The sequence below is a fragment of the Schistocerca americana genome, chromosome 4 (genome assembly GCF_021461395.2).
Source record: "Schistocerca americana isolate TAMUIC-IGC-003095 chromosome 4, iqSchAmer2.1, whole genome shotgun sequence".
Classification (NCBI taxonomy): domain Eukaryota; kingdom Metazoa; phylum Arthropoda; class Insecta; order Orthoptera; family Acrididae; genus Schistocerca; species Schistocerca americana.
In genome coordinates, this window is record NC_060122.1 from 853,239,335 (window position 1) to 853,266,611 (window position 27,277).

The 27,277-nt window shown below is 42.7% G+C and overlaps 1 protein-coding gene across 3 annotated transcripts in view; it reads left to right on the plus strand.

The window, feature by feature from the left end:
* The first annotated feature begins 616 nt into the window (after positions 1–616).
* LOC124612887 (sodium/potassium/calcium exchanger 3-like) overlaps positions 617–27,277 on the plus strand; it is a 269,335-nt gene continuing 242,674 nt past the window's right edge. Inside the window, exons 1-2 of one of the 3 annotated variants that reach the window (XM_047141340.1) lie at positions 713–740; positions 3,799–3,996. The gene's annotated coding sequence lies outside the window, so the exon portion shown is untranslated. Of the gene's footprint in view, positions 741–3,798; positions 3,997–27,277 lie in introns of all 3 variants that reach the window. The other 2 variants (XM_047141341.1, XM_047141338.1) reach the window with 2 other exon arrangements.

Here is a 27,277-nt window from a genome sequence, read left to right on the forward strand (position 1 = left end):
TATCGAGTGAGTAAAGAGGGTGCTCTGAAACAAACTGGCAGAAAAAGAAATTTATAGCGGATCCTGACTAAAGCATCGGTTGAAAGGATACATCCTGAAGCGTTAAGATACCGCCAATGTCGTGATGGAGGGAAGTATGTGAGACAAAAAGTACAGAAAGAAACGAAGGCTCTGGTACAGCAAGAGGGTTCCGACAGCTGTAGGTTACAGCAGGTAGGCAGAGATGAAGAGAGTTGCACAGGGCAGACCAGAACGGATGGCCGCGTTAAACCAGCCTTCGGACTGAAGACCACAACAGTTGCGGAGCATTCGTAACAACTGAAGCGTCACTGTCCAACGAACACTCCATCAGAATCATGTTAATGTCTAAGCAGTTGTCACATGTAAGCCGTTCCTTGTTTTGGAGCACTCTGCTAAGTCCATTGCAGTGTTTCTGAAAGTGTGTCGGTCGGCCTGTTTAGCCGCCGTATCACGGTGGCAGACCAGAGCTGACACAGATACACGCAGAAACGCAGGTGGTGCGGATTAGGCCCACACATCCGCCACGCCGCGCCGCCGTGGATTTCCCGCCAGCCCGCCGTCCGCACGGCGCGACGTGTGCAGACTGGCGGCGTGTTGTGACGCGCGACCGACTGTACCTGCCGCAGCGGGCAAGGACGACGGCTGCGTGCGCGGTGCGAGCTCGCCAGTCGGCCACAGCTCCGTCTCGGCACACGTTCTGCACACACCGCGCTCACACCGTGAGTAAACACCATCTTCTCTGAAAAATTCCTAAAATAGACTGTACAGGTGCTTCGTCCCATCTACTTTGGAGATACTTTCCGTGTGTTTCTTTAGTTCAGCTTTTCCGTCGCTACTTTTGATTTCCTAGCTCTTTCTCTGTGAGCCACCTGTGTATACGAACCGAGTGACGTCATCGATTCGGACCCCAGTGTAAGGCGTCGGTTCTGTGCTGTCGGCTGCGTGCACCACGCCCACAACTGCGTCAGACTATTCACACAAACCTACCAGTAGGTGACGACTGCCGCATTTGTTTCCACTGACAGTGGAAGTGTCTTTGGAGAGGTTCCCAGAAAACAAAATGCTCGTACATCGCATTTGTCTTATACAGCTGTCTTATACATCAGAGTAGAAGAATTCTGCTGTTTACATTACAGCTTCGCGATGTAAATAGTTCCCGATGTTTTGGATGCTGCTCTGACTGTCCTTTATCGGGGTAAGTAACAACCGACATTCCGACTGTTTACGGCAGTATGCCTTACCTCTGTCGTTAGCAGTGTACTTTAATTCGTCCGTTGATCGCTTTTATAACGATGCTGGACAAGTCACGGTGTCACAGCTTAAGAACAAAAAACGTAACACGTCCGTGCTTGCATTTACATACTTACTGGTCTAGTTTCACAGGTACGGGACAGGTAATGTGGCCTTAACAGCTCGAACCATCTCGGCATTTGCCTGAAATGCTTTGAGAAAATCGTGGAATACCTAAATCACGGCGGCCACATTGGAAATAGAGCATTCACCTTTCCGGAGATAAGGACGACACTTGCCTACAGCGCAAAACCATTCGGCGTGTCCCTAGCTAACAGTGCTGTCCGACTTACACATTCTTGCAAACAAGCTACACCCTCTAGTAAAAAATTGGTGCTACCCTATCCATTCGTTGAATTTTACACTAGCTTCGGCCACACATGCTGCAGAAAATGACCTGAATACACTTCCTTTAATTTACCTTTCTTTTCTTTTCTTTTTATTCGCGCCTGAAGCGAAGATTGCGTCTGTCACAAAGCCTGCCACTTCGTCGCTACAGTTCGTTATTAATGGCTCTGAGCACTATGGGACTTAACTTCCGCGGTCATCAGTCCCCTAGAACTTACAACTACTTAAACCTAACTAATCTAAGGACATCACACACACCCATGCCCGAGGCAGGATTCGAACCTGCGACCGTAGCGGTCACGCGGTTCCAGACTGTAGCGCCTAGAACCGCTCGGCCACCCTGGCCGGCAGTTCATTATTAGCTTAGCGCTTTCGCCTACGAGCAGATGGAGAAGCCGTCGGATAACAATGAATTTCCTTGATTATACTTACACTTGTAAAAGTCAGTACGTCATTTCCGTATTGGCAAACAGCTTTTCAAACAACCCGAGTGGTCATGAGGACGGTTACATAATATTTTCTACCACGTACACATGGTGTTTCAGGAGGTAGTGTAGATTAATCTGAAAAAAATTCATATAACGTATGCCCAGTTGTTATTAATTATAGACATACAACTTATTAAAGACGTAAGTTTTCATTTCGCGTGATGGTACTTGAGTTGCTACGTAGTTATTTATCGATTGCAATTTTGCATTTGAAATTCAAGTTATGCAGTCGTGCTTGAGCAATTGAACTGTGATTGTGATTTCTTGGCCAATACTACACACATCAAAAAAAGTTTTGCGTCACGTACATTGCATGTTGCATCACCATACAGCGAGACCTTCAGAGGTGGTAGTCCAGATTGCTGTACACACCGGTACCTCTAATACCCAGTAGCAAGGCCTCTTGCACTGATGCATGCCTGTATTCGTCGTGGCATACTATCCACCAGTTCAAAAAGGCACTCTTGGTCCAACTCAACGCCGATTCGGCGTAGATCCCTCAGAGTGGTTGCTGGGTCACGTCGTCCGTAAACAGCCCTTTTCAATCTATCCCAGGCGTGCTCGATGGGGTTCATGTCTGGAGAACATCCTGGCCACTCTGGTTGAGCGATGTCGTTATCCTGAAGGAAGTCAATCACGAGTTGTGCACGATGGGGGCGCGAATTGTCGTCCATGAAGAAGGATGGCATTTGCGAGTCGTACAGCCGTTACGGCGCCTTCCATGACCGCCAGCGGCGTACGTCGGCCCCACATAATGCCACCCCAAAACACCAGGGAATCTTCACCTTGCTGCACTTGCTGGACAGTGTGTCTAAGGCGTTCAGCATTACAGGGTTGTCTACAAACACATCTTCTTGTGCCCATCTGTACCGCGCTGCGTGGTCTCGTGGTTGCAAAGATGGACCTCGCCATGGACGTCGGGAGTGAAGTTGCGCATCATGCAGCCTGTTGCGCACAGTTTGAGTCGTAACACGACGTCATGTGGCTGCACGAAAAGCATTATTCAACATGGTGGCGTTGCTGTCAGGGTTCCTCCGAGCCATAATCCGTAGGTAGGGGTCATCCACTGCAGTAGTAGACCTTGGGTGGCCTGAGCTAGGCACGTTATCAACAGTTCCTGTATCTCTGTATCTCCTCCACGTCTGAACAATATCGCTTTGGTACACTCTGAGATACCTGGACACTTCGCTTTTGAGAGCCCTTTCTGGCACAAAGTGACAATGCGGAAGCGATCGAACCGCCTGTCTGTAGTTCAACCAAGCCTAGACGGTCGGACCCCCTCCGTCTAATAGGCGCTGCTCATGCATGGTCGTTTACATCTTTGGGCGAGTTTAGTGACCTCTCTGAACAGTCAACGGGACTGTGTCTGCGATACAATATCCACAGTCAACGTCTATCTTCAGGAGTTCTGGGACCCGGGGTGATGCAAAAACTTTTTTTGATGTGTGTATCTTCTTTGCCTTATTCTCCATTTTACCAAATTCAAATTTAGGATTTCACACAACAGAAACCAAAACTGCATGAATTATGACAACGAAAATACGGCACAAATTGCCAATCACATTTTGATTTAATCAGACACTATGAGTAGAACAATATTTACAGTTCAGCTGGAAAGTATTACGAGAGTAAAATCTTGTCGGGCTTCCAGCGGCGTCAGGCGGCTGCAACCCCGCAGCCTCTCGGCCGCGCCCCCCTCGTCCAGTATCAGAGGTGGTTCCGTGAGTGACCGCCGCGCGCGCCACTGGCCGTGACGTCACCGGTGCACTCTCCCGCGCCCGCTCCAACCTCGCGACGGCAGAGTGGTTACCAGGGCGTGCTGAGCCGCGAACCGCCGTCCTTGTTGATGGTGTTCAGACGTTTTAATTTCTACCGCTTCTTTTATGCCATTATCCCAAAATCTCTCCGTCCTCATAATGACAAATGTTTCGTCGATCTGAATTAAGTGTCGATTTTCTAAAGCGTGTTTTGCCACAGCTGGTTTTTAGGGTAGTGCAGGCGTCGGCACCTCTCGTGTCCCATCCTGCGTCGCTCCACTGTGATGTGTGATTATAGTTTTGTTAGTGATGGCACGTCAAGACATACTGTGAAAAGTTACTGCGTGCCTGCTCTGAAAGCTACCTACAACAGATAGTACAGAACTCCACTCATGATGGAAATATATTACGTCTAATAGCAACAAATATGTCTGACCTTTTCGAGGATGTCCACACTGAAACCGGTATCAGTGACCATAAGGCAGTATAGCAACAATGAATGCCAAAACACAAAGGACAACTAAAACAAGCAGGAAGATACATGTTCAGTAAATTAGAGAGAGAAAAATGTGTCATACCTCAATGAGGAACTTGAAACCTTTATCTCAGGACAGGAGCATATAAAGGTACTATGGCTCACGTTTGGAAGAACAGTGACCATGCACTGGATATATACGTATGCTGTAGGGTAGTTCATAACGGGAGAGATCGTCCATGGTATACACTCTCCGTAAAGAAACTCTCAAAGGAACAGACTTGACTGCATAATAGGTATAAAATAAAGCTTAGGACTATAGAGAGATGCTGAACCAAACTTGCTTGTCAGTCAAGACAACAATGCGCGAAGCTTTCAATGACTACCGCCGCATAATATTGTCAAATGAGCTTTCACAAAACCCAAAGAAATTCTGGTGGTATGTCACGGCTGTTAGTGGCGCCATAGTTAGTGTCCAGTTACTCATGGACGAGACTGGACTGAAGCTGAGGGGACGCGCTTAACTGTTTTCCAATTTTCCATTACAAAGGAAAACCCAGGAGTGTTGCCGCAACTTAATTTCTCACCCCTGAAAAGATGAGTAAAATAAATATTAGTGTCTGTGATTTTGAGAAAAGCTGGGATCTTTAAAATTGATGAATGCCTCAGCGCCCAGAGGAATGCCTGTCAGATTCTATATCCAATTCGCAGCTGAGTTAGCCCCTCTGTTAACTATAATCTATCGTAAGCCACTCGAACAAAAAACTGTGCCCAGTAGTTGCAAGAAAGCACGGGTCACACCTACCAACAAGAATAATAGTAGAAGTGATCCTCAAAACAGCAGTCCATTATCCTTGACATCGATTTCTTGTAAAATCTTAGAACATATTCTGAGCTCAAACGTAATGAGGTATCTCGAACAGAATGACCTCCTCAATTCCAACTAGCATGGATTCCGAAAACACTGTGCACGAGAAACCAAACTCGCATTTTTCTCACATAATATGCTGAAAGGTCTGGATCAAGGCCATTAGGCAGATGTAGAATTTCTTGATTTCCGAAAAGCATTTGACTCAGTATCACATCTACGCTTGTTGACAAAAGTACGATCTTATGGAGTACCAAGTGGTATCTGTTGCTGGATGAAGGACTTTTTGGTAGGGGTCGCAGCATGTTGTCTTGGATGGAGGCACATCGTCAGATGTAGAAGTTACTTAGGGTGTGCCACAGGGAAGTGTATTGGGACCATTGCTGTTCATTATGTACATTAATGACCTTACACACAATATTAACACTCAGTCGTCCAGCGACACCACTGTAGTGTCGTGCGCGAAATAGCGGTCAACGGCCAGTGACACCACAGTGGTGTCGTGTGCATAGTATCGCTCAGTGGCCAGCGACACCACAGGGTGTCGTGTGCATAGTATCGCTCAGTGGCTGGCGACAACACTTCAGTATCTTTTGCATTCTGTTGGTGTTTTGTTTAGGTAACAATAAGTTACAAACGTCAACAAGTTTTTTGTTTGTATAAGTACTGGTGCTCTTTCATCATGGCAGACGAAAGAGACGATACGATTATTTACGATGTATGAGCGGACGTCTTGTCTGACGTTCCGGACAACTCTGTCGATTGGGAAGAAGACACTGGATATCAAAAAAATGAAAGTGAAGCAGACTCGTAGGAAGGCATTGAAATACGTCCAAGAAGAATTCGGCGAACGCTACGGTTCGGATGAATCGGACGAAGAAGACAGTTCACAGTGGTCAGACTTTGATTTACCAAGGACCAATAATAAATTTGAAGGATTTCCGGGTCCAAACATATTTCCAAAAGATACACAGAGCGTCAAGGATATCGTAGAATTATATATTGGGAACGATCTATTTGAATATATTAGCAACGAATCGAACAAGTACTACAGTCAAAATTGGAATAGAAGGAAACTGGAAAAAAACTCGAAATTTGTTGACGTTACGGGACCCGTACTTAGAAAATGGTTGGGCTTGCTATCCTTGTGGGAATTGTAAAAAAAAAAAAAAAAAGCAAGGATCGATGATTATTGGTCAACGAATCCGTTTATAGACACACCGATATTTCGCAACCAATTCAGACAAATATTATCATTTTTACATTTTTCCGGCAACAACAGTAAACCGGATAATGCCGACCGGCTTTTCAAAGTGGAATATGTAATTGATTATTTTTCCAAAAAGTTTAAAGAAACGTTTAATGCAAGACAAAACATCTCGATTGATGAAGGAATAATACCATGACGTGGACCGTTAAATTTTAAAGTTTACAATCCGTCGAAAATTACGAAATATGACACACTCATTCGGATGCTGTGTGATTCGAGTACGGAATGCATTTCCTCATTCAAGATATATTCCGGCGCTGGACAGCCTTTGGCAAAAGCAATTATGAAACTATTGACACCGTCTTACAGAATGTGACATCACCTCTACATGGATAATTATTATAACAGTGTAGAACTTACAGAAAGGTTACTTGAAAAGAAAATTCGAGTTTGTAGAGCAATACTGCTAAATAGAGGATTTCCGGAAGAATTAAAGCGTGCAAAAGTCGATGTGTTTGAAACTTGTCATCACAGGAAAGGTGACAAGCGGCCGGCGACAAGCCAAGTAATACAAATTAGCGCTGCCGGAGCCAAGCGAATAAATTTGTACGAGATGTTCGGACGGCAAAGTGTTCATAGTAATCTCAGACGTTTTGCGGATGATGCAGTTATCTACAACGAAATACAGACTGAACGAAGCTGTAAAAATATTTAGTCAGACCTTGATAAGATTATAAAGTGGTGCAATGATTGATAGCTCCCTTCAAATGTTCAAACATTTACAAGGTGTCCTATGAATATAATATTAGTGAGTCACAGCTGGACTCTGTAAATTCATACAATTACGTGAGTGTGACACTCAGCAGGCACATGAAGCGGAACGATCGCATAGGTTCAGTCGTGGATAAAGCAGGCGGCAGACTTTATTGGTAGGATATTGGGGAAACTCAATCAGTCTACAAAGGAGATTGCTTACAACTCACCCGTGCTACTCGTCCTGGATTATTCCCCGGCTGTGTGGGACCCGTATCAAATAAGACTAGCAATGGACGTAGAACGTATACATAGAGGGGCAGCGTGAATGGTCCCAGGTTTGTCTCAGCCGCGGGACTGTCACAGAGATGCTGAAACTACTGAGCTCGTAGACTCTTGAAGGTAGACGGAAATTATTTCGAGAAAGTCTGCTAACAAAGTTTCAAGAACAGGCTTTAAGTGATGACCCAAGGAATATACTACAGCCCCTATATATCGCTCCAATAAGGATGGTGAGGATAAGATTATATTAATTGCAACACACACATAGACATTCAAACAATCATCGTGCCATATGCCGTGGACTTGACAGTGGTTTGCAGAGTATAGATGTAGACGTAGACGTTGAAATATAGAAAAATTTCAAGCGCAGGCGTACAAGGAAAAATAGGCCTACCCAATTTCGTTGGAGAAGCCGTGGTATGCAGTACTGCCGGCAGCTTATCCGACGTTTTCTTAAATACATTAGAAGAACAGGGTGCAACTTCGGAATAAAATATCTAGAGCACACGAGAATCAGCGGAAATAATCCATCTACCTTCTTGAACCACTTGAAGAACGATAACCACAACAGAAAACGAATGGAGTTAGCAATGAAAATTTTACACACACTGCCTAAGGGTTTAACAGTGAACGTACTTGAAGAGATAGGAATCTACCTGAACACAAAAACAACCATGGGCTGTGCGGCTGGTCCCCGTGGAGGTTCGAGTCCTCCCTCGGGAATGGGTGTGTGTGTTTGTCTTTAGGATAATTTAGGTTAAGTAGTGTGTAAGCTTAGGGACTGATGACCTTAGCAGTTAAGTCCCGTAAGATTTCATACACATTTGAACAAAAACAATGCCCTGATGATATTTTAAATAAACAAACGGATTTAAACTATAAACATTTCATATAAAAGTTTATTGTATTCCTGACCAATGATAATGGGTAGAGAGTAACAGCTACCCACAGACACATTGGTTACAAAGATCACAGGTACAGCCCGAAATGGTAACAGTAACACAGCACAGCAACTGTAACCACATGCAGTGATCAGCCAGAACATTATGACCACGTGACTATTAGCTGGTAAGTCCACCTTTGGCACGGATAACAGCGGCGACGCGTCACGGCACGGAAGCAAAGAGGATCCGGTAGGTCGCTGGAGGGACTTGGCACAACTCCTGCACACGCAAGTCACAAAATTCCAGTAAATTCTGCGAAGGGAGGCGATGAACTCTGAGGCCACGTTCAGTCACATCCCAGACGTGTTCGATCGGTCTGGGGGGGGGGGGTCAGCACATCAGTTGGAACTCGGCGCTGTGTTCCTCGATCCACTCCATCTCACTCCTGGCCTTGTGACATGGCGCATTACCTTGTTGAAAAATGACACTGCCCTTGGAAAATATGATCGTCACGAAGGTGTGTCCGTCGCCTGCAACGTGTACGATACTCCTTGGCCATCACGGTGCCTTTCGTTAGCGCCACTGGACCCACGGTTGACCACGTGAATGTTCCCCACAGCCATCTCGTCCCTGCCCTGCAGTACTGGCATCAAGGAGCTGTTCCTCTGCAAGACGACGGATTCGCGCCCTCCCACCGGCGTCATGCAGAAGCTGTCAGAATCCATCAGACCGTGCAGGGCTCCGCCACTGCGCCAACATCGAGTGCCGGTGGTCACGTGCCCACTTCAGTCGCAGTTGCCGATGTCGTGTGGTGTCAACACTGGCACACGCACGGGTCGCCGGCGGCGGAGGCCCCTCGCTGGGAGTGTTCGGAGCGCTGTGTGTTCAGCAACACCTGTGCTCTGCCCTGCATTAAAGTCTGACGTTAGTGACGCAACACTTCGCCACCTGTCGTGTTTTACCAGTCAGCTCAGCCTGCGATGTCGGACACCTGTAGTGAAGGGTGTCCGTGTAACTCCACGACGCCTGGACTCGTGCTTTCGCCTCGGTTTCGCCACGTGTTGAAGACACTCACCACAGCACACATCGACACCCGACACACCGCGCAGTTTCCGAAACGCTCGTGCCGAGGCTCTGGTGCACCACAGTCTGCCCTCGGTCGGACTCTGAAAGATCGCGCGCCTCCTCCAGTTTAAACACTGACAGCAGGCTCACCGACACTACCCACGTGCACCGTGCGGTGCGTGTGTCTGGCTAGCAGTCACTCCTCGCCAGGTGGCGCTGCTGTCGCCCGGATGGGTTTATATCGACAGCAAGTCGATGGTCGTAATGTTCTGGCTGATCAGTGTAGCATATTTGGGCAACTGCCACACAACTCACAGTCTTTCAAATCTGACGATAAAATGTCACATTGTAAACAATACAAGGAAGGACGACGAGCAACAGGAGAAAAGCAGAAAACAGGTCACAGTGTAAGAGTCCGCAACCTACACCTTGTTGTAATACAGTACAGAGACACAGCGACCACTGGTGATATACGGACGTAAGTACCGAATTTGTATATCCAAAAATACGATTAACCATCATTATAATAAAATTAAAAAAATGTTATGTAGCTTTCGCAGATGGTCTGAAGAGCGTAATCTAGCCGAAATCCATCCATCACCATTAATACATCATTAAACTACTATAGCAGCAACCTGGATTTTATTACATAATATTATACATGATTTATTTTCAGCATGCTGAAGACCCACTTACATCTACGTCTATACTCTGCAAACCAGCGTGAGGTGCATGCAAGAGGGTACGTCCTATTGTACCAATTATTAGGGTTTCTTTCCGTTCCATTGACGTATGGAACCGAGCGAGGTGGCGCAGTGGTTAGCACACTGGACTCGCATTCGGGAGGACGACGGTTCAATCCCTCGTCCGGCCATCCTGATTTAGGTTTTCCGTGATTTCCCTAAATCACTCCAGGCAAATGCCGGGATGGTTCCTTTGAAAGGGCACGGCCGATTTGCTTTCCCATCCTTCCCTAATCCGACCTTGTGCTCCGTCTCTAATGACCTCGTTGTCGACGGGACGTTAACTACCAATATCCCCCTCCTCCTCACGTATGGAACGTGGGAAGAATTTTGTCAGAATGCATGTGTGCGTGGAGTAACTGTGGTAATCTTATCCTCATGATCCCTATGTGAGCGATACGTAGGGGACTGCAGTATGTTCCCAGAGTCATCATTTAAAGCCATTTCTTGAAACTTTGTTACCAGACTTTCTCGGGACAGTTTACATCTGTCTCCAAGAGCCTGGCAGTTCAGTTTCTTCAGTATCTCTGAGACACCCAAGGTACAAGCAAACCTGTGACCATTCAAGCTCCCCTTCTCTGTATACATTCAGTATCCGCTGTTAGTCCTTTCTGGTATGTGTTCCACACACTTGAACAATATTCTAGAATCGGTCGCACTAGTGATTTGTAAGCAATCTCTTTTGTAGACTGACTCCACTTCCTCAATATTCTATCAATAATCCTCTGTTTTACTTTATCGTAGGCCACTCGAACAAAAAACTGTGCCCAGTAGTTGGAAGAAAGCACGGGTCACACCTGGCAATTAGAAGGGTAGCAGAAGTGATGCACAAAACAGCAGTCCAATATCCTTGACATCGATTTGTTGTAGAATTTGCAGATGATGCAGTTGTCTATGATGAAGTACTGTCTGAAAGAAGCATCACAGATATTTCGTCAGATTTTGATGAGATTTCATTCAAAAATGTAAAACTGTGCACTTGACAAAACGAAGGAAATGTAGTATTCTATTATTATAATCCCAATGAGTCACTGTTTGAATCTGCCAGCTCATACTAATACCTGAGTGTAACAGTTTGTATGGATGTGAAATGAATGACCACACTGGCTCAGTCGTGAGCAAAGCAGGTGGTAGACTTCGTACTGTTGATAGAATATTGAGGAAGTGCAGTCAGTCTACAAAGGAGATTGCTTACAAATCACTAGTGCGACCGATTCTAGAATATTGTTCAAGTGTGTGGAACACATACCAGAAAGGACTAACAGGGGATACTGAATGTATACAGAGAAGGGGAGCTTGAGTGGTCACAGGTTTGCTTGTACCTTGAGTGTCTCAGAGATACTGAAGAAACTGAACTGGCAGACTCTTGGAGACAGACGTAAACTGTCCCGAGATAACTCTGGGAACATACTGCAGTCCGCTACGTATCACTTGCGAACTGGGTATAGAATTTGACAGGGATTCCACTGGCCCCTGAGGCACTGATCAGTTTTAAAAATTCGAGCTGTTTCTCAGCGCCTCAGACATTAATGTCTGTTCTACTCATCTCTCCAGGGGCACGAAATTAAGTTGCGGCAACACTCCTGGCCGCGCGGGATTAGCCGAGAGGTCTGAGGCGCTGCAGTCATGGACTGTGCGGCTGGTCCCGGCGGAGGTTCGAGTCCTCCCTCGGGCATGGGCGTGTGTGTTTGTCCTTGGGATAATTTAGGTTAAGTAGTGTGTAAGCTTAGGGGCTGATAACCTTAGCAGTTAAGTCCCATAAGTTTTCACACACATTTGAACATTTTTTGAACAACACTCCTGGGTTTTCCTTTGTAGTGAAAAATTGGAAAACAGAGTTAAACGTTTTCTCTCAGCTTCAGTCCAGTCTCGTCCATGAGTAACTGGACACTAATTATGGCGCCACTAACAGCCGTGACATACCACCAGAATTTCTTTGGGTTTTGTGAAAGCTCATTTGACAATATTCTGCAGCGGTAGTCATTGAAAGCTTCACGCATTGCTGTCTTGACTGACAAGCAAGTTTCATTCAGCATCTCTCTGTCCATAGTTCTAAGCTTTATTTTATATCATTATGCAGTAGTGTCTGTTCCTTGTAAGTTTCTTTACGGAGAGTGTATACCATGGACGACCTCTCCCGTTATGAACTACCCTACAGCATACGTATACATCCAGTGCATGGTCACTGTTCTTCCAAACGTGAGCCATAGTACCTCTATATGCTCCTGTCCTGAGATAAAGGTTTCAAGTTCCTCATTGAGGTATGACACATTTTTCTCTCTCTAATTTACTGAACATGTATCTTCCTGCTTGTTTTAGTTGTCCTTTGTGTTTTGGCATTCATTGTTGCTATACTGCCTTATGGTCACTGATACCGGTTTCAGTGTGGACATCCTCGAAAAGGTCAGATACATTTGTTGCTATTAGACGTAATATATTTCCATCATGAGTGGGGTTCTGTACTATCTGTTCTAGGTACCTTCAAAGCAGGCACGCAGTAACTTTTCACAGTATGTCTTGACATGCCATGACTAACAAAATAATAATTATCCCAATTAATTGTTGGATGATTAAAGTCTTCATCGATAATTACAGTATGATTGTGGGAACTTACATAGAGGTGAAATAAGGTCTTCTCTAAAGTTTTCGGTTACATCATGAGATGAGTCTGGAGGGCAACAGGAGGATCCAATTATCACTGTATACCCATCACTTTCATTGAGTCTTGCCCACATGCAGCTTCAACTGACTCAGTTTCAGTTTCAGTGGAAGACAGAACGTCAAGGCTGTTGTTTGTGGTGATCGGTACAACATGAGTCCTACCTGGTCCCCATCCACGTCGTACAGGACGCCTAGTTCTACGCACACGCCACTTGCAGTCGGGTGGATGAGCAATGACAGATCCTGTACTTTCTGCAGAGGAGACAGGATCTGCGGGAGAGGATAGTACTTGAGTTATCTCTGGTACCGTTATCACAGGTACACGACTCTCGGGAGCTCTTCCAAAACACTGATTTGAGCGGCTGACAATTGTTTGACAGCAGTCAGGGCGATTTTCAGCTGCTCGCGAAGTTCAACCAACTCATCCCGTGTTCGAGGACGACGCTCCCAGTGGGCTGCATTTTCGCTGGTCCGTGTGTTACAACGCAGCGAATAAATAACTTTAAACTAAGACCGCTGATTATTTTTTAATCTGTTGAGCTAGAAAGTTGCTAATTCCCTATAACAACCGAAGCAAATACGCAACAAAAAATTTTTAGCAAGACAGCAGAAAAACCTGTGGTAATAATTACCAGCTTCCTAAAACGTATTGAGGTAAATTCATTGAAATTACGATAAATGCAGATAGTACACAGGGCTACTCCCGTTTAAGGGAAAACTAAGTCTAACACAATATGTTAGTTAGAATATCTGCTATAGTACCGTAAATAAATCACATACGCTGGCTCACTACAGTTTGCTCGTAGATTACGCAAAGGACAATAGCAACTTCCGAAAATTTTCAGAAACGCACATTGATACACAATGAAATTCAGGGGTGATGTAGTCTTTGGCAGAACTGTGACCCACAAACAAACACCACGATGGGATCTTTCTCTCTTAATATGCGAACGACAGTAAAATCTGTCAAAATCAACTTACGATGGAACCGTGCTCAAAAATACGGGGTGTGCTCGAAAAGAACTGGGAGTTTTGTAATTTCGCTCTTTGTATTAGCGAGACTGGCGCGATTTATTGTTGTTGTGTTGGTAAACATGTCTGAAACATATCCGTACACTGGTAACCTTATTCGACGTTTAGTCTGTCGTAAGTTGTCAAGAAGGTTACTGGCCGGGATCACCAGCTTCGTTTACGAGTTTGACGACTGTCTAAACGTTGACGATCGTCAGGTTCCATTTTTGCCTTTCCTTTATTGTTCTTAACATATATTAATGACTTGCCACTCTATATTCATGATAATGCAAAGCTAGTTCTTTTTGCTGATGCTACAAGTATAGTAATCACACCCAACAACCAAGAATCAGCTGACGAAATTGCAAACAATGTCTTTCAGAAAATTATTAAGTGGGTCTCTGCAAATGGACTCTCACTGCATTTTGAGAAAACACAGTTTATACAGTTCTGTACAGTATATGGCATAACACCATTGGTAAACATAGACCATGGACAGAAGTCTGTTGCTAAGGCAGAATATTCAAAATTTCTGGGTGCGCGCATTGATGAGAAATTGGATTGGATTGAATTGGAAGAAACACATTGATGATCTGCTGAAACGGTTAGGTTCAGCTACTTCCGCTGTTAGGGTTATTGCAAATTTTGGTGACAAACACACCAGTAAATTATCCTACTATACCTATTTTCATTCACTGCCTTCATATGGCATTATATTTTGGGGCAATTCCTCATTAAGAGAGGAAGTATTCATTGCACAAAAGCGTGTAATCTGAATAACAGCTAGAGCCCACTCAAGATCACACTGCAGACATTTATTTAAGGAACTCGGGATATTCACAGTACCTTCGCAGTACATGTATTCACTTATGAATTTTGTTATTAATAACCCATCCAAATTTAAAAAATAACAGTTAATTGCATAGCTACAACAGTAGAAGAAAGGATGATCTTCACTATTCTGGATTAAATCTCACTTTGGCACAGAAAGGGGTGAATTATGCCGCCGCAAAAGTCTTTGGTCATTTGCCAAATAGCATTAAAAGTCTGGCAGATAGCCAATCAACATTTAAAAGCAAATTAAAAGAATTTCTGAATGATAACTCCTTATACTCAATAGATGAATTTTTAGATATGAAATAGTAGCTGTAAAAAAATTAATTATTTTGTGTAAAGAAAACTTATGTTAAAATGGCACGTTCCTCACCATTATGAAATGTCGTATTCATGATCTGCAGGACAAGGATTAATGTATGTATGTATGTGTGTGTGTATCAACCTCCATTTACTGTTACGATCATCAAATCCTGCGTCAAAATTGACGTGCCGATTTTGAATCTTCAAACAATTTGACGATTCGTTTAAACAAGATAGGTTCACTGCAGTTGGAATATTCAGGAGCTAGTATGAAGTTAATTGATTGTTGTTGTATCATCTAACTGTGAAGATGGGAGTCTAATTTTGATGCGAAATTGTTGTATATATATTTGTTAGAAAATCTAGACCTGAACGAATAGTTTCTGAGAGCAGTAGCCACTTCTACACAATGAATGGCATAAAATTCATTATAAGACGCAGATTGTCGACGCACGTAGTACTGAATCTTCTACAGCAACCTGGAAATAGACTATAGTATTCTACTATTATAGAAAGACCATTGACCTCAATCCCCAATACGATAGCTGCTTTTAACTCTGCGTTTCTATGCTAATGGATGTTTTTGTATGGTAGTAGCAGATCTAAATGGGGTTTCTAAATCAACTATCTGTCGATAAAATGAAGGCCCCAGGAGCAATTGCTTCGCTAGACCCCTATATGTGAAATTCCCGCAAGATGATGAAGCTTGTTCAGTTATTGATGACTTCTACATAATTAGTAACTTGCCTGGAGTAATAGGAGAGATCGACTGTACAAATATGACTATTCTGTCTCCTGGTACATGAGATTACTGCAATTGCTTTTTGTTGGTAATATAGTTTTCTGAGGATCTCATACTGTGTCGTACTGTCGTTATGGACTGCGCTCATGTAAGGCCCGTAAAATCTGGCTGCCTCACACAAGCCGTCCCTTCTGAATTAATTTTGTGTTGCTGTGATCAATGGTTGAGGCATTGCTCATTGCAATGCAAAATTATAAGCTCAATTAATTTTTCATTGTCCAGCTACTGGTCTGTCTTATGCTAGATGATGTCTTTTGAATATTCTAAGTTTTTTATTTGAAATGTATTGCTTTACATGACATTTTCTATTTAGTTTATCATTATATGGCTGTACAGTCCTTTACAGCTGTTCTTTGACTAATCTTACAACATTTTTCTCTCTAGTACTTATGGTTAACTTTTATTAAAATGGTTCATCCACCCTTTAGATTGTCATTTTACAATAACGTCAGGCATTCCACAATTTCTCAGACATTCATGATATTGATGATTATGAAATATCAATTAAATTAAGGATGCATTTGTTTCTCTTATCTCTATTCTCAACATGTAAATAGTACACAAATATTACACTTTATCCTCATAAACAGACATGTATTTACATATGTAAAATAATTAATATTTGTGCAAAAGAGAAACTTTATATTCAGTGACATTATTAATAATTAAAAACACGTTTCCATAATGTACACAAATTCTTGTTTAGTTTGTATGGACGTTTACAAGTTACACATGAAATACAAAACACAAAACATGGTACATTTATGAATATACTTTAACAATTTACAAATTGATTTACAAAATACAAATGAAACACATAAAGTACAAATTGGCAGTGGTACAGGTATGACTGAATTTTTACAGGCGTCTTAACTCTTTGCTGAAGTGATTATCTTTTCCACTCTTTATAACATTGCAATGACTTTGTCACACACTTCACTTTCTTTCTTCATGCACTTTGCACTTTAAAATTTGGGCTGGGTTTGCTTCCAAATGCTGCTGTCGATCAGTGGTGGTTGATGCTACTAGTCATCTACGTCTACATCTACACCCGTACTCCGCAAGCCACCTGACGCTGTGTGGCGGAGGGTACCTTAAGTACCTCTATCGGTTCTCCCTTCTATTACAGTCTCGTACTGTTTATGGAAAGAAAGATTGTTGGTATGCCTCTGTGTGGGCTCTAATCTCTCTGATTTTATCCTCATGCTCTCTTCGCGAGATATACATAAGAGGGAGCAATATACTACTTGACTCCTCGGTGAAGGTATGTTCTCGAAACTTCAACAAAGGCCCGTACCGAGCTACTGAGCGTCTCTCTTGCAGAGTCTTCCACTGGAGTTTATCTATCATCTCCGTAACGCTTTCGCGGTTACTAAATGAACCTGTAACGAAGTACGCTGCTCTCCGTTGGATCTTCTCTATCTCTCCTATCAACCCTATCTGGTACGGATCCCACACCAGTGAGCAGTATTCAAGCAGTGGGCGAACAAGTGTACTGTAACCTACTTCCTTTGTTTTCGGAATGCATTTCCTTAGGATTCTTCCAGTGACTCTCAGTCTGACATCTTCTTTACCGACGAGTAATTTTTTATGCTCGTTCCATTTTAAATCACTCCTAATGCTTACTCCCAGATAATTTATGGAATTAACTGCTTCCAGTTGCTGACCTGCTATACTGTAGCTAAATGATAAAGGATCTTTCTTTCTATGTATTCGCAGCACATTACACTTGTCTGCATTGAGATTCAATTGCCATTCCCTGCACCATGCGTCAATTCGTTGCAGATCCTCCTGCATTTCAGTACAATTTTTCATTGTTACAACCTCTCGATATACTACAGCATCATCCGCAAAAAGCCTCAGTGAACTTCCGATGTTATCCACAAGGTCATTTATGTTGTTGTTGTTGTGCTCTTCAGTCCTGAGACTGATTTGATGCAGCTCTCCATGCTACTCTATCCTGTGCAAGATTCTTCATCTCCCAGTACCTACTGCAGCCTACATCCTTCTGAATCTGCTTAGTGTATTCGTCTCTTGGTCTCCCTCTACGAGTTTTACCCTCCACGCTGCCCTCCAATACTAAATTGGTGATCCCTCGATGTCTCAGAACATGTCTTACCAACCGATCCGTCCTTCTTGTCAAGTTGTGCCACAAACTCCTCTTCTCCCCAATCCTATTCAATACCCCCTCATTAGTTATGTGATCTACCCATTTAATCTTCAGCATTATTCTGTAGTACCACATTTCGAAAGCTTCTATTCTCTTCTTGTCCAAACTATTTATCGTCCACGTTCCACTTCCATACATGGCTACACTCCATACAAATACTTTCAGAAATGACTTCCTGGCACTTAAATCTATACTTGATGTTAACAAATTTATCTTCTTCAGAAACGCTTTCCTTGACATTGCCAGTCTACATTTTATATCCTCTCTACTTCGACCATCATCAGTTATTTTGCTCCCCAAATAGCAAAACTCCTTTACTACTTTAAGTGTCTCATTTCCTAATCTAATTCCCTCAGCATCACCCGATTTAATTTGACTACATTCCATTATCCTCGTTTTGCTTTTGTTGATGTTAATCTTATATCCTCCTTTCAAGACACTGTCCATTCCGTTCAGCTGCTCTTCCAGGTCCTTTGCAGTCTCTGACAGAATTACAATGTCATCGGCGAACCTCAAAGTTTTTATTTCTTCTCCATGGATTTTAATACCTCCTCCGAATTTTTCTTTTGTTTCCTTTACTGCCTTCTCAATATACAGATTGAATAATGTCGGGGAGAGGCTACAATCCTGTCTCACTCCCTTCCCAATCACTGCTTCCCTTTCATGTCCCTCGACTCTTATAACTGCCATCTGGTTTCTGTACAAATTGTAAATAGCCTTTCGCTCCCTGTAGTTTACCCCTGCCACCTTCAGAATTTGAAATAGAGCATTCCAGTCAACATTGTCAAAAGCTTTCTCCAAGTCTACAAATGCTAGAAACGTAGGTTTTCCTTTTCTTAATCTAGCTTCTAAGATAAGTCGTAGGGTCAGTATTGCCTCACGTGTTCCCATATTTCTACGGAATCCAAACTGATCTTCTCCTAGGTCGGCTTCTGTAAAGAATTCGGGTTAGTATTTTGCAGCCGTGACTTATTAAACTGATAGTTCGGTAATTTTCACATCTGTCAACGCCTGCATTCTTTGGGATTGGAATTATTATATTCTTCTTGAAGTCTGAGGGTATTTCGCCTGTCTCATACATTTTGCTCACCAGATGGTAGAGTTTTGTCAGGACTGGCTCTCCCAAGGCTGTCAGCAGTTCTAGTGGAATGTTGTCTACTCCTGGGGCCTTTATATATATTGTGAATAGCAACGGTCCTACGACACTCCCCTGCGGCACACCTGAAATCACTCTTACTTCGGAACACTTCTCTCCACTGAGAATGACATGCTGCATTTTGCTATCTACGAACTCTTGAATCCAATCACATAATTGGTCTAATAGTCCATATGCTCTTACTTTGTTCATTAAACGTCTGTGGGGGAACTGTATCAAACACCTTGCGGAAGTAAAGGAACATGGCATGTAACTGGGAACCCTTGTCTATGGCCCTCTGAGTCTTGTGGATGAATAGCGCGAGCTGGGTTTCACGCGATTGTCTTTTTCGAAACCCATGCTGATTCCTATAGAGTAGATTTCTAGTCTCCAGAAAAGTCATTATACTCGAACACAATACGTGTTCCAAAATTCTACAACTGATCGACGTTAGATATATAGGTCTATAGTTCTGCACATCTGTTCAATGTCCCTTCTTGAGAACGGGGATGACCTGTGCCCTTTTCCAATCTTTTGGAACGCTACGCTCTTCTAGAGACCTACGCTGCAAGAAGGGGGGCAATTATAGACTCCACTCAATGTTGCTGAAGATTGTCGACATTTACAGTTCTGAGTGTTCGATCACGATTGACGTTACATGGTCAATTCCATGTTGCATTGTTTTGACGACAAACTGCTCGTCCAAGGCCTTAATGCCATGATGTGATAACATACATGGCTTTGTAATTTATTGGCGCCTTTGCTATCAAGGTTGATGAGTGTAGCCCCTTGACGATTGCTGCAGTTCGATGTTTGATGTCCCGATTATGCATACTCTGTTTGATGGTTTGACTGCCTTTGGTTGGTTTGATGGTTAGAATTAAATAACTGCCATGATTTTGTTGAATATTACTTTCTGAGGATTCTGCCAAATCTCATACTGGTTTAAGGTATAGGATTTAGAAAGGAATCTTGCTGTCTTCTGTCCTCATCTTGGGACCCTCTCTTCTCTTCGTTTCTTGCTGTATCTTCATGTATTCTTTATTGGATCTTGCAACTTCTCAGGCATAGGGATAGGATACGTTATTCAGTGAAAGTTATTCATAGGATTACCAATTATGTTGTTATGAGATATGGTCAAGTTTGAATATATAATTTTAGATTTTTCAGGAGGCTTTCGGCACCATTCCTCAGAAGCGTCTTCTAACCAAACTGTGTGCCTACGGAGTATCGCCTCAGTTGTGCGACTGGATTCGTGATTTCCTGTCAGAAAGGTCACAGTTCGTAGTAATAGACAGAAAGTCATCGAGTAAAACAGAGGTGATATCCGGCGTTCTCCAAGGAACTGTTATAGGCCCTCTATTGTTCCTGATCTATATTAACGACATAGGAGACAATCTGAGTAGCGGCCTTGGATTGTTTGTAGATGATGCTGTCATTTACCGTCTTGTAAAGTCAGATGATCAAAACGATTCGCAAAATGATTTAGATAAGATATCTGTATGGTGCGAAAAGTGGCAATTGACCCTGAATAAGGAAAAGTGTGAAGTTATTCGCATGAGTACTAAAAGAAATCAGCTAAATTTCGATTAGGCGATAAGTCACACAAATCTGAAGGCTGTAAATTCAACTAAATACTTAGGGATTGCAATTACTAATAATCTAAATTGGAACGATCACATAGATAATATTGTGGGTAGAGCAAACCAAAGACTGCGATTCATTGGCAGAACACTTAGAAGGTGCAACAGGTCTACTAAAGAGAATGCTTACACCACGCTTGTCCGCCCTGATCTGGAGTATTGCTGTGCGGTGTGGGATCCGCACCAGGTGGGACTGACGGATGACATCGAAAAAGTGCAAAGAGGGGCAGTTTTGTATTATCGCGAAATAGGGGAAACAGTGTCACAGACATGGTACGGGAATTGGAGTGGCAGCCATTAAAACAAAGGCGTTTTTAGTTGCGACAGGATCCTCTCATGAAATTTCAATCACCAGTTTTCTCTTCCGATTGCGAAAACATTCTGTTGGCAGCCACCTACATAGGGAGAAATGATAATCACGATAAAGTAGAGAACTCAGGGCTCGCACAGAAAAATTCAAATGCCCGTTTTTCCCGCGAGCCGTTCGAGAGTGGAACGGTAGAGAGACAGCTTGAAGGTGGTTCATTGAACCCTCTGCCAGGCACTTTATTGTGAATATCTGAGTAATTACATAGATGTCGATGTAGAAGTGATATGTCTGTTTTCAGTGATCAGCTTCTCCATTTGGTATTTGAGAGAAATATTCCGAGTTTATTTTTCCAGGCGGTTGTACTACGGAGCTGTTTGCGACGGTTTGCTATTGTTAGTCGCTTCTATTGTGTGTCGCCGCCGCTAATGGGGTCGTTCGGCTTTCCTCGCAGGGGTGCGTCTTGTGTCCTTAGCTGTTGCTGGTTCTCCCCCTCCTCTCGTTGTTGAGGTGAGGCGTTGGGCAATATTCTTCAAAATACACCTGGCTCGGTCTCCGCAGCAATGTGAAGCATGAGCCAGGAAATTTCTTACTTCGGACTCCGGTTTTTTGCCAGTGCTATGTTGTGCAATCCTATAACCTCTCACACTCGACTTTCTGCTTCTGTCGTCAGCTTGTCTTCCATCCCCACATGATTTTAGTGATGTGGCTCTGCGTGTGTTCTCTGTTTCACCTACCACTACTCACAAGTTTCTTTGTCTAAATTTACAATAAATTTTACATCGAATAATTGCATGAATAATACAATTAATATTTATATATGTGTGTCTCAGTACTTTACACAAAATTTATCATTTACACCTTAAGTTATTTTATTTTATAATGGTTCCTTTACTTCGTGAATGAGCATGGGTTGATGATACATAGATTAGTTAGTTAGTACATCATGCCATTAGTTTTCTTTTTTTTAACCTACATTAATGATTTAAATGATTAGTATTATTGTACTTATTTTTGATAATTACGTTTTTGACGCTTGTCCTGTTTGCCGCTTGAGATTTGCCGTTACCTGAAACATATCTACATTTTTTTTGTATTCTTTGTGACCCTTTTATATTTTTGTTTTCGTGGCTAACTGGTTTATGACGATTGCAAGCATTATCATTCATTATAAGCCTTAAGATGGCTGACGTGATGTAGCCCTATATTTTGTCCCGTTCTTGGGTTCACCAATTCTATTGCATTTGCATGAATCACTTTACTAATTAACATGGGTCTCTTATAAACGGGATAAAATTTATGACAAACCTCTTTTCCTTTATTAGATAATAAGTGAGTTCTAACAAGAACCAGTTGTGCCTCAGTGAATACCTGTGTGGACGCATCTCTGTCTGCTCTGAGCTTCCTTTTTGCAGCTGATCTCTCGATGTTTTCGAGTGCTAATTTTTATTATCTGCTAATGTAATTGTCTTCTGGACGAGGGGAACTGTACAACTTCTCTTACCCTATCCACTGGACTTTTATTTTTGAGCACTGTGCGGCATTTCGTTAGTAATAGTCTGAAAATGATGTAAATTGGCATCCCGTGTGGAATGTCGTGAACTACAGTACAGATGACACCATGACCCAATATCCTTCATCGTTCATTCTGCACAATTGGCGCTTGGTTTGTACCTGGATATGAAGATGTAATCTTTTTGTAGTCTTTTTAAAGTTGCCAACCAAGGTTTAGATCTATATTGGGACCCATTATCTGAAATCAGCCTTTCTACATGCCCTACCTGCTTGAGGAAATCACGTCGTAGTGCCTTACTGATCGTAACACCAGTTGCACTTTCAAAGGGGTCAAAGTGTCACACTTTGATGTTAACTCTAAAACTATAAAGATAAACGTGTTCCCATTCCTTGTCCTTGGTAACGGTCCCATCAAATCCGTTGCTGCTAGATGTTTTAGTTTTCTCGGTGTTTTGGGTGATAATGGTGGTCTTGTCTGAAATGTAGCGTGTTTGGCTCGTTGGCAATCCTTACATTTTTTTGAGTACTTGCCAAATACGTCTTCCCATGTTGGGGAATGTGCGACCTCTTTAAGTTTCACAATGTTCGCCCCAAAGTTCCCATTGCTCAAGTGAGTGTACCAGATACACTTGTTTACGAGTTCATCAGGAACACATACTGTCCATAAACGTGTACTTCGGTCTCGTCTGTAGAACAGCATATCATTCTTCAGCAAATAACGCTGACGAATGTCAACCGAATTCTTGTCTTTCCACTTACGTTTGACCATTAACACTTCTGGATATTTGTTCTGTTCGTTTGAAATGTTTGAGAAAGCTGTTGTTATGTAGTTTTCAAAAGGAACTCCTCTTATATAATATATACCAATTTGGTCTTCATCTGCACCGCACTTTGTGTTACTTGGGGTTGTACCATGTGGACACCGGGAAAGAAAATCTACTAAGGTGTTTGCCGGTCCTGGGATATGTTTTACACAGAAATCACACTCCTGTAAGATTAAAATCCACCTTGCTAGCCTACCATGTGTCAACTTTGCTGTGAGTAAAAACTCAAGAGCTTTATGATCTTATATCAATAGTTTTCCTCCCGAATAGAAAATATCTAAACTTTCGGAAACCCCAGACTACAGCTAAAGCTTCCAGCTCTGTAATGGGATAATTTCTCTCGATTTTTGATGAGACCCGACTCGCAAATGCAATGGTTTTATGCGTTACCTGCCCATCTTGTTCGTAGTGTTGAAATAATACTACGCCTAACCCATTGTTGGCGCTGTCTGTTGCCACACAAAAATCTTGCACAAGATCTGGGTGTGACAGAATCGGCGCTTCCGCTAACGCCTTTTTCAACTTCTGAAATTCTTGTTCTGCAGTATCATCCCATACCCATGGAGGGTTTTCACCGGTTAAACTGCGTAGTCGGGGTGTAGCTAGAGTGTCTATATCGATGAACCTTTTAAAAAATGTTACTAATCCCAGGAAGCCTTTGAGTGTCTTCCTATTATATTGTTACAAAATTTCTTATTGCCTCTAATTTTTCTGGGTTCGGTTTTATTCCCTGTGCAAATATGACACGTCCTAGGAAGTTTATGTGTTGTGTTCCAAATTTGGATTTTTCCAACTTTGCCGTTACTCCATGTTCTTTAAGTGTTTTCAGTAAAGTATCCAAAATTTCATTATGTTTCTCCCACGATGACTCTGTTATGAGGATGTCATCCACATAACATGTCAATTGCTCCTGTAACTCTTTAGGTAAAACACTTCCTAGACCTCGAATAAAAGCTGCGGATGAAATGTTCAATCCGAAGTGGTGTCTTTTAAACCTATAAAACCTTACAAAAGCAGTAATTGCGGTAAATTTTGTGGAGCTAATTCAATTTTCCAAAAGCTACTTCGTAAATCGAGGGATGAGAATACTTTTACATTATGAAATTTTTGGAGCAAATCTTCTAGTCTCTCGGGACGATCTGTTTATGGAACTATGATTGTGTTAATTTGTCTTGAATCTATCACCAAACGGATCGTTCCATCCTTCTTTTCCACAACACGTAACGGGCTGTTATAAGTTGACGGTACCTGTTCAATAACACCATCTTGTTCCATCTTATTTAACTCCAAGAATACACCACTCAATGGTATGTTATATGCAGCTACTCTAAAAGGCTTATGGTCCTTAACCTCGAATCTGTATCGTAGATCTTTAACTGCTCGAGGTTTCAGTTCAAATACAATGGCATGCTTGCGTAATATTCCATCTAATGCCAACCATTGCTGATGTGTTAACCCCTCTAGACTTCGTATTTCTTCCTCGATCTCTGTGTAAATATCTTCGAGTATTTCCAAATCCATAGGCCCTGATTCGTTCGTTCTTAGATATCGCGGATTATCCTGACAAGCAATATCTCCATCTGCTTGCTTTTGTAAGTGTGTATAATTGCCACACATTTCTTCATACCTCATGTTTCCCTCGAATTTTGAGGTGATTTCTCCTAAAGTGACACTTCCTCTGCTCATATCCAACACAGCTTTATGTTGATTGAGGAAGTCAGCTCCGATATTCATTTTCACACCTTGCTACTGCCTTTAAGTTTGCCTCCTCGTCACACATCCGCGTGATCGTGTTTAATTTGGATTTTAGAGCCAGGCAAGTATTCTTTAAGTGTGACAGTACTTCACACTTATAATCTCGGGAATTGTCAGATTCAGCATTACCTGTGTCTGTACTCGCACCCTGATTCAACTCGTTATCATATTTGTTCTCTGCCACTGAGAGTCTCAGATTCAAATTTTCAGCTGTGTCGTCATTTATTACGACGCTGTTTTCTGTGTCTGGCGTGATGTTTACATAGCCTCGGCAATACTGCCGTACTATGTCCTCATATGTGCCAAAGTTGTGTACCTTTGAATCTGATTTATCAGACCGTTCTCACACTTTATTATCTGGTTCGTTTTCCGATCCAGACGAAATATTTGCCCTGTTATTTTCCTCTCCATTATCGACTTGTTCTTCCAGATTTTGTTCGACTCCCTCTATCCACAACGCCTCAGACTCTTTCTGCTTCTCTTGCAAAGTTTTGTGGAAGGCTTTTAGTAGATCTTGTAGCGTGTCGAATTCTGGTCAGGTGTACTTATTCGTACTTCCGTCTTTTTTCTATGACCTATATTAGCCGTATTTTGTCGGTTAATCCTTCGTCCTGATCAATCGTAGCGTTAATGGTTACAGTAGGATTTGTATTATCCTGCTGAAAATCATTTGTCGTCTGTGCAGAACCAAACATCTGGACCATATAAATTAATGCTTCGTCATAATCAAATGGTTTCTTACTAGGTAATGCTGGGAGTGCATCCTCATCGTCAGTTTCAATCCACTCTATCTCGTCCCAACACTTCAATTGTGACTTCCTCCCTATTCGTAGTATCTGTACGGATAACTTTGATGATCTTTCTGTCGTTCCGCGTCCCAGTTCCGATTCTTGTACATCACACATTAACCTATTTATTGCTGTAGTCGCCTTGTCATTAGTTTCTACAGAAAGTGTATTATCTACATCTACATCTACATCCATACTCCGCAAGCCACCTGACGGTGTGTGGCGGAGGGTACCTAAAGTACCTCTGTCGGTTCTCCCTTCTATTCCAGTCTCGTATTGTTCGTGGAAAGAAGGATTGTCAGTATGCCTCTGTGTGGGCTCTAATCTCTCTGATTTTATCCTCATGGTCTCTTCGCGAGATATACGTAGGAGGGAGCAACATACTGCTTGGCTCCTCGGTGAAGGTATGTTCTCGACACTTCAACAAAAGCCCGTACTGAGCTACTGAGCGTCTCTCTTTTAGAGTATTCCACTGGAGTTTATCTATCAACTCCGTAACGCTTTCGCGATTACTAAATGATCCTGTAACGAAGCGCGCTGCTCTCCGTTGGATCTTCTCTATCTCTCCTATCAACCCTATCTGGTACGAATCCCACACAGGTGAGCAGTATTCAAGCAGTGGGCGAACAAGTGTACTACTACCTTTGTTTTCGGAATGCATTTCCTTAGGATTCTTCCAGTGAATCTCAGTCTGGCATCTGCTTTACCGACGATTAATTTTATATGCTCGTTCCATTTCAAATCACTCCTGATGCTTACTCCCAGATAATTTATGGAATTAACTGCTTCCAGTTGCTGACCTGCTATATTGTAGCTAAAAGAGAAAGGATCTTTCTTTCTATGTATTAGCAACACATTACACTTGCCTAGATTGAGATTCAATTGCCATTCCCTGCACCATGCGCCAATTCATTGTAGATCCTCCTGCATTTCAGTACAATTTTCTATTGTTACAGCTTCTCGATATACTACAGCATCATACCCAAAAAGCCTCAGTGAACTTCCGATGTTATCAGCAAGGTCATTTATATATATTGTGAGAAGCAATGGTCCTACGACACTCCCCTGCGGCACACCTGAAATCAATCTTACTTCGGAAGACTTCTCTCCAGTGAGAGTGACATGCTGCGTTCTGTTATCTAGGAACACTTCAATCCAATCACACAATTGGTCTGATAGTCCATATGCTCGTACTTTGTTCATTAGACGACTGTGGGGAACTGTATCAAACGCCTTGCAGAAGTCAAGAAACACGGTATGTACCTGTGAACCCGTGTCTATGGCCCTCTGAGTCTTGTGGACGAATAGCGCGAGCTGGGTTTCACACGATCGTCTTTTTCGAAAC